General features: G+C 35.5%; 1 pseudogene; it reads right to left on the bottom strand.

Annotated features, from left to right (window-relative positions):
• Window positions 1-8,153: 8,153 nt before the first annotated feature.
• Window positions 8,154-9,046, bottom strand: LOC105309295 (annotated as a pseudogene).
• Window positions 9,047-9,365: the final 319 nt, after the last annotated feature.

Below are 9,365 nucleotides of genomic sequence, written 5' to 3'. Positions count from 1 at the left end.
TATACACTCTATATATACATACATGTATATATATACACACTATATATACATACATATATGTGTGTGTGTATGTATATATATCCACCCTCAGGCAAGGGAAACAAAAGAAGAAATAAAGAAACAAGACTATATCAAGCTAAAAACTTTTTGCATGGCTAGGAAAACCATCAACCAAATGAAAATACAACCTATTGCATGGGAGAAGATGTTTGCTTATCATAATATCTGATAATAGTTTAATATCCAAAATTATAAAGAACTCATACAATTCAACAACAAAGGCAAACTATTTAATTTAAAAATCGGTAGAAGACCTGAATAGATATTTCTCCAAAGAGGAGATAAAGGTGGCCAACAAATGAAAAGACGCTCATGATCACTAATCATCAAAGAAATGCAAATAAAACCACAGTGAGATATTACCTCATACCTGTCAAAATGGTCATCGTCAATACATCAAAAAACAGCAAGTGTTGGCGAGGATGTGGAGAAAAGGGAACTCTCCTGCACTGTTAATGTGATTGCAAATTGATACAGCCATTATGAAAGAGAGTTTGGAGGTTCATCAAAAACTTAAAAATAATACTACCTTTTGACATAGTAATTGCACTTCTGAGTATTTATCCAAATAAACCCAAAACACTCATTCATAAAAATGTACGCACCCCTATGTTCAAAGCAGTGCTATTCACAATAGCCAAGATATGGAAACAACTACATAACCATTAATAGATGATTAGATAAGGAATTTACAGTATATTTATACTCAGCCTTAAAAAATGAAATCCTAACATTTGCAACTGCATGGGTGGACCTAGAGGGTATTATGCTGAATGAAATAAGTCAGACAGAAAGATATATATCACATGGTTTCACTCATATGCAGAATCTAAGGATCAAAATGAAGAAACTAAATTTAAAAAAACAATGAAGAAGTATAAATTAGTAGTTATAATACAGTCACAGGAATATAGAGTATAGCATAGGGAATTTAGTCAACATTGTTGTAATGGTTATACAAAAAGCCACATGGGTGCCAGAGTAATAGGAGAAAATCACTTTATAAATTATATAAATGTCTAACCATTTATATAATTTATATATATGCATACTTAAAAGTAATATGAAATAAATACTAACCATTTATATAAATGCATACTTAAAAGTAATATGAAATAAGAAAAAAAAACAAAGTAAAACAAAATAGAATAAAACAAAAAATTCAAATTTCCTTTCTTGTCCACAATCTAAATTTGCTAATTTAAAATGCATATTGTAGTTTCTTCCTTCATGTTGGAATATTTCTGTTCGTGATTTGTATATTTTTTATTGTTATGAAAAATTGAAGATACTTAATAAAATGTGTGACACCATAAAAACTTATTTTTAAACTTAAAACTAAAAATCTTGTGAAAAATTCTGAAGGAATAGAAGGCAAAAATTAGATAAATACATTATATCAGGTATATTAGGCTAAAAAAATGAAAGCACAAATTACAGTGACTTTAATAAATAAATGTTAATTTTCCTTATTTAATAAAAAATGGATGTTGATATTTGCTGCTATTGTTTCAACTTCTCAATCACACTATCACCAATCCAAGCTTTTTATATTTTTACATTTTCAGTCTCAGTATGCACATCTTCCTTTTTTATATTTGTCACCTTGTAGATAGCTGTTGGAGCTCCAGGCATCTTATCCGAAAAACAAAAGAAAAGAAGTACCAGTGTCAGCTACATCTTTCTTTTAAATAAAATTTAAAATTTCCCTTACATTTATTAGGCAAAAATGAGATATATGACTACTCTTAGCTACAAAAAATAAAAAAATAAAAAATAAAAATAAAAAAACCTGATAAATCAAACACATGACAAAAAATGCAGAAACATTTCTTTGGCTGGGCTTGTTTTCAGCTTGAAATAAAATTGGGTTATCATAACAAAGAAAAATGAGTTCACTATTGAGCAAGCCACTAGAAAAATGCCCATTCTTTTCTTAATTGGGGTTGAGTGGCATATCAGAACCATTTTTAAAGCACATTTGATTTGTAAATGATTTTTGGTAAATGAAAATAAAATATAAAAAAAAATCAATTTTCTTTGGCCAAAAATACAGAGTAGGTAAATGCTGTGCTTACCTTCTCGTGACCACCCTGAAATTACAACTAAACTACAAAACAACTATCATTGAAAATTGCATGAAGTCTAACTGAACAGAAGTCTTACAACTGAAGACACAGAAGAGGCCACCTCAAGACCGATAGGAGGGGTAGAGATGCAGAACAAGTTGGTCACATACCCACTTGTGGTTAAAAATTGGGAGAAGTATCTCAGCTGAAGAGGTCCCCCCTGAGAAGCAAGGTGTCTCAGCTTCACACTAGGTCCCAGTTCAGGGTTCCAGTGATGGGAAGAAAGTCCCCACAAATTTTGGCTGTGAGCCAGCAGAGACTAGCTGAATGAGACAAAGGGTGGCTGGAATTCCTTTAAAAAGGCCTGCACATAGATTAATTTGCTGAAGGACCCAGTTGCTCTGAGCTGAGGTGGCTGCTCAAAAAGCTCCAGGGATATACAGAGAGGAACTGAGTTGTCTGGCTTCAGGGAGAGGGCTGGAGGGGCAGCTTTCTCCCAGACAGAAGTGCTGGTAGAATCTATTGTTTCTTTATTTAGTCCTCCCCCATTCCCAGAGTGCAGATGCAGGGTGGTCACCATATCTAAGTCTCCATCAACCTGGCTAACAATGGTCAGCGTTGTTAGTTCCTTGGTGATAACCTCAACCCGCCCCACCCAACTTGCAGGCCTACCCAAGCTTCACCAAGGGACTTTTCCATACAAATGGCCTTTCTTGGTTTATACTGCAAAATATCCTAAAATCTCTCAAGGTTCGTAAAACCCAAACAAGCAATATCTGGCCTCAGCATGCCCCATACCTCTCACTGAGTAGCCTCAAGCCTGGCACTAGAAGCAGACAGGCTTAGTTCATGCCTCGGCCTCCCTCTAGGTTCTGTGTGAGTGGTGGTGGCCATCTGCATATTACTTGGTGGGTTATTCCAGGTGGCCCCGGGCAGGACACAGTTTGCAGCTGAACTTGACCTGTGGTGGAGCTCCTCCCTGAAGGCCCCAAAGCCAGCATGTCTGGTGGCCAGCTTCAGACTTAGCTGGAGTACCATCTGTGGCTGCATATAGGACAACACACATGAAGCACTGACTGGGCAGGCACCAGAGCCCTGGTAAAGTGGTTCCTGCTCCATAGGGTCGGCCCCTCGCTGCTCAGTTCTCACAACCAATCAGCCTGAGGAGCAGCCCCTCCCACTGATGTGCAAACAGCAACCAAGATTCAACTACAACATAAGAGCACATACAAACTATTCAAGGAACATATCTTGAGCACCTGGCTCAGATGACTAGGGAGGACTGCTCCACAGGGCCCCAAAACTACTAATAAGACCATTCTACTAAGACTGGGAGACACAGCAACTCTACCTAATACAGAGAAACAAACACAAGGAAGCAGCTAAAATGAGGAGACAAAAAAGATGTCCAAAATGAAAGAGCAGAACAAAGCTCCAGAAAAAGAAATGAACAAAATGGACATGAGCAATCTACCAGATTCAGAGTTCAAAACACTGGTTATAAGAATGCTCACTGAACTTAGAGGAAGAGTAGATAAACTCATGAGAATTTTAACAAAGAGATAGAAAATATTAAAATAGAGACAGAAAATATCAAAAGAGAACCAGTCGGAAATGAAAAATACAGTAACTGATATGATGAATACCTCAGGAGAAATCAATAGTAGATAGATGATGCAGAGGAGCAAAGCAGCAATTTAGAAGGTAAGGTAGCAGAAAATGACCTATCATAACAGTAACAAGAAAAGAATAAAAAATGTGAGCATATTATAGGACACCTCTCAGACAATATCAAGCATACCAACATTCTCATCATAGGAGTACCAGAAGAAGTAGAGAGAGAGTAAGAATTTGAAAACCTATTTGAAGAAATAGTAATAGAAAACTTTCCTGACCTGGCAAAGGAAATAGACATACAAGACCAGGAAGCTTAGAGTTCCAAACAAGATGAACTCAAACAGGCTCACGTCAGGACTCATCATAATTAAAATGCCAAAGATTAGGAACAAGTGAGAATCTTAAAAGCAGTAAGAGCAAAGCAGTTAGTTTCATACAAAGGAACTCCCTTAAGATTGTCAGCTGATTTCTCAACAGAAACTTTGAATGCCAGAAGGGATTGGCTGAAAATATGCAAAGTGATGAAAAGGAAGAACCTACAATCAAGATTACTCTACCCAGCAAAGCTATCATTTAGAATTGAAGGACAGATCAAGAGCTTCCCAGACAAGAAAAATCTAAAGGAATTCATAAACATCAAACCAGTATTGCAAAAAATATTTGAGGGACTTCTTTAAGAAAAAAAAAGATACAAAATATAACTAATAAAATGGCTATAACTACGTATCTAGCAACAATTACTTGAAATGTAAATGGATTAAATGCTCTAATCAAAAGATATGATGAAAAATGGATAAGAAAACAAGACTCTTACCCATGTTGCCTACAAGAGACTCACTTCAGATAAAAAGTCATATGCAGACTGAAAATAAAGGCATGGAAAAAGATGTTTCATAAAAATGGAAACAAACAAACAGTAAAAAACTGGAGTAGCAATATTAATATCAGATAAAACAAAGGCTATAACAGGAGACAAAGAAGTACCCAGTAATTCTACTTCTGGGTTTTTATTGGAATAAACTCAAAACAGTACTTCCAAGGGACTTGTTTTTTCATATGTTCTTCACAGCATTATTTACAATAGCCAAAATATAGAGGTAACCTGGGTGTCCATTAATGAATGAATGGATAAAGAAAAGATTGTACATACAATAGACTACTACTCAGCCATACAAAAGAATAAAATCTTACCATTTGCAACAACATAAATGGACCTCTCGGGTATTGTGCTGAGTAGAGTAAGTCAGACAGAGAAAGACAAATGCCATATGAGTTCACTTACATACGGAATCTAAAGAACAAAATAAATGAACAAACAACAGAAATAAATTTTAGATACAGAGAACGTTTTGATGGTTGCCAAATGGATGGAGGGTTGGGAAAGGTTGGCAAAAAGAGTGAAGAAATTAAGAAATACAAATTCATAGTTACATAATAGTCATGGGAATGTAAAATATAACATGAGGAATACAGACAATAATAGTGTAATAACTACATATGGTGTCAGATGAGTACTAGGAGTGATCACTTTGTGAGTTATCTAAATGTCTAATTACTACATTATACACCTGAAACTAATGTAATATATTATGCCAACTGTATTTTAAAAATAAAAAGTTAAAAAAGAAATCTATCTACACCAATTAACATACTGTGGGGATCTTTCACCATAGAGGAAATACAATTCAAGAAGGCTTTCATCTGCCACTGAAAAAGAATATGACATGACGAGGGTCACACAAATAGAATTTGTATCAGTTGACATTCTCAAGGTATTCCTTTGTAGACAAATATGTAGAAGATGAGTATCAAGCACAAAATCTAAAGCCAAAATGTCTGAAGAGAGTAATGTTCCATATTTAATATTCTAACAACAGTATGTTCTGATATGTTCTGGTCATTTTTAAAAGGTATGTGAAACTCACTGACCCAACTCAATGATATATTGGCAGAATTTTAGATCAGATAATTGGAAAAGCTAAACTTTCAGGCCAACTCACTACTTTCTCCATATAATTACACAAGGATGCCTGAAGCTTTGCTTTCCAAATATTTCCTAGAGAATCCAGCTTCTCCTCCAATCTCAGCTGGGTAAGGATGAGTTTTATGCATGGTTAATAGAATAGGCATATCTATTAGAAAACATATAATCATACTGCTAATGACAAAGTGATAATGATGATATGGTTTAGCATTTATTGAGTGCTTACTGTGAGCTGACTGGCCAGAAAATGAAACATACAGTTCCCAAGGACATACTTAGCACTGAATTTTCTTAGAGAAATATAGAATAAACACAACATGCCTGCAGAGCATCAAGAATTTCTGAAAGGTGTGCTGAAAGCAGACAAGGAGTATTCTTTAGGATTTAAAGTTATAGCCCAGCTGTGAGGGCATGATGTTCATGCAAAGGGGTGCATGATCTACCTTGACTTACAATTTCTTATAAAAGTTTCATGGGTATCCATAGTTTCCAGAGTTTCCTGCAAAAGACATGCCAAGTCAGGAAAAGCCCAAGGCAATGACTTACAGCCAGATATTTATAATACTTTATTATTCTCCCAGTCCAGAGGAATTTTACCAACAAGGGGTCATTTGTATCACAGCTATGTTGCTTAGTAACATTTATTAGGGTTTCTCAACATGCCAGAACTAGTAAGTTAACCCAAGGTGAAAGCTTTCAGAGTGTATGTATATCAAATTATCACATTGTACACTTTAAATATCTGACAATTTTACTTGTCAACTAGACATTAAAGAAGCTGGGAAAAAGGATTAATCTAAGATAAAATTTATCTACAAAGAGGAAAGATTTTGTTAAACCTTTACTCGCATAAACATTATTTATTTAATATTCACAACAAGTCTATGAGGTAGATAATATTATAATTTATTAGTGGCGAAATCAGGATGAAAATGGAATTTCTTGGTTCTAGGTACAAAATTATTAACCACAAAACTTCATGTGTTCCATAACTCTATGAAAGAAAAACAGAATGTAATAAACAGAGAGTAAACTGAGCCAATCTCAGATGAATGTTTCTTTAAAAGACTAAAAGGACAAAAAAGCAATTTAAACTTCTTTAAGTGTAAGATTTATTTTTTGTTGTTTTGTAATTTTATTTTAGGTGCTAGAAAATCTAAAGTGGTTATTGATTGAGTAGTTTTCCTTAACAGAAAAATTATCTTTTTTTTCAAAGACTAGTTTAAAAAAGGTAAACATATACCGATTGATAATTTGTGTTTATGAGTATTAGTTCTACAGCATATTTTTAATTCTTTCACACATTCCACATCTAAAGAAACATTGAATTATTTCTAATACACTAACATTTGGGTGAATTAGCCTGGAGTCATGGTGTGAAAATCTCTCTAAGCAATTTAAGCAAATTTCCAAAAATCAAAAATACTTTGGAAGAATGCTTTTGGAAGAATAATTCAGGCTTTCAATTTGAGTCATTTAACTCACTGCAGAGATATCTGCATTCCACCTCTCATTCCTTCAGCTTGTGTCTTAGGAAGACATTTTCTGTTCTTATAGTCATTTGTCTCGGGACAAATTTTTAAATATTTGACAACTGGTATGACCTAGGCACCAACTGGTTGAAATAGATGCTGGCCATATGCTGGTTCTGAATCCAACCTATATAAAAGGTTTTTTTTTTATTTTTAAATTATTTTACCTCTTACCTGATTGGCACTCATTAGATCAACCAGCTTTGTCTTTCATTGAGAGTCCAAGAGAAAGCTGCAGATGAATATTTAGCCATATTCATTGGTGCAAACATGGCTGAATATCAGCACTATGTTATTTTTCCTTTTTTGATTTGCAGTGGGTATGAGAATTGTAGAAGTAAAGAATATTATTAGGTGACATGAGTTTTAGTTTTGGGGGTATAATTGTAATTTTGTGGTTTCACATGATAATCTTTGAGAATTTGGAGCTTTGGAAGTGCTACAATAAAGCCTACATCATTTTGTCTTGACATAACCATCAGAAAGTCCATTCTCTTATATTTTCTGCACTTATAAAATAGTATGTTTAGTCTAGAGAATTTCATACTTCTATTAAATAGGATTTCTTAGGAAGTTAAAAATTATGCATGACAGTGTTGCACTCTAGACATATTCTATCAGACTCTCCATAGCTTTTTCTGGGATTATGCTTTTAACAAACCTCCAGGTGATTCCTATGTAGGCAGCTCAACTTTAGTTTCAACATCCTTATAGAAGATAAATAATTCATTAACATTTGTTTACATCAGAAGTTTTCCAGAAAGTGTACTAATTGCTATTTATATCCTCTTTAAGTTTATTTTATGATTCCTGAAAGTGGCATTATAAAGACCCTGTTTCTTCTTTACTGCCAGATTCTGTTGTGCTTCAATCTGGGACAGCCCTAAGATATCAGCATCTGCCTAGCTGTGCATTCCTGAGGGCATCATCCACCTCCTTGTTTCTCAGGCAGTAAATGACTGGATTGAGGAATGGTACAATTACAGTATAGAGCACAGAGATAATCTTGTTGTGGTTGAAAGTATACATGGCTCAGGGCCATAGGTGAAGAGGGTGGAGTAGTAGTAGATGACAGGCACTACCGGATAAGAAGCACAAGTGGAGAAGGCTTTGTGGTGTCCCTGGATAGTAGGAATCCTCAGGATGGCTACAATTATGGCAGCATATGATAAAACCACAGCCAATAGAGGAAGGAGAATGATGACCAGGGCCAAGAGAAAGTCTGAGATTAAGTAGTGGGGAGATATCACAGAAAAAGTGGCTGATGATGTCGGGTCCACAGTAGGACAGTTGGGAAATAAAAAGAAGCATCATCATGGAGCTGAAGAAGCCACTGCCCCAAGATGAAGCTGCAAGACGAGTGGCAAGGCTGGAAGGCATAAGACTGGGATAACGGAGGGGTTCACAGATGGCCAGGTAGCGGTCATAGGCCATGATTGCCAACAGGACACACTCAGTGCAGGCTAAGGCAAAGAAGAAGTAAAGTTGAGTCATACAACCTATAAAGGAAACTCTACAGTCCTGGTTAAGAAATGCTCCCAAGAGTCGGAGAACAGTGACATTGATGTAACATAGCTCCAAGAAGGAGAGATGGCCAAGGGAAACGTACATTGGGCGATGAGGCTTTGTGTAAGCCAGATCATGGAAACAATGAGTGCATTTTCCAACAATGTCAACAGATAAATTGCAAGAAAGAGGGCAAAGAGGAGCAGCTGAAGTGGTGGAGAGGTAGGGAAACCCACTAAAACAAACTCTTCTCTGTGGCCTCCACTCAAATTTCTCATGATCTCTGTCCACTTGACTACCTGAAAAAGTAACAGGAAGAACAAGATGTTGAAAGATAGATGGACCAGACTGCCAGCAACCCTTCATATTACAACCTTCTGAAGAATTCTAATGATATATTATCAATTATTATTAAATCTTTTTGCTCCTCTGCTGTTTTATCTCCCACCTCAGGGGAAAAGTTATCAGACTTAAAGATTGTATTCAATAACTTAACAACCTTAACTACAGTGGGTTTTTGATAAATGATTACTGAGTGACTTCAGAACAAGTTCAACATTTTAATTCTTGTTTTCTTATCCATGAAATGCTCTTCTT

The sequence above is a fragment of the Pteropus vampyrus genome, unplaced genomic scaffold (genome assembly GCF_000151845.1).
Source record: "Pteropus vampyrus isolate Shadow unplaced genomic scaffold, Pvam_2.0 Scaffold715, whole genome shotgun sequence".
Classification (NCBI taxonomy): Eukaryota; Metazoa; Chordata; class Mammalia; order Chiroptera; family Pteropodidae; genus Pteropus; species Pteropus vampyrus.
This window is presented reverse-complemented; position numbering and strand designations above follow the sequence as displayed.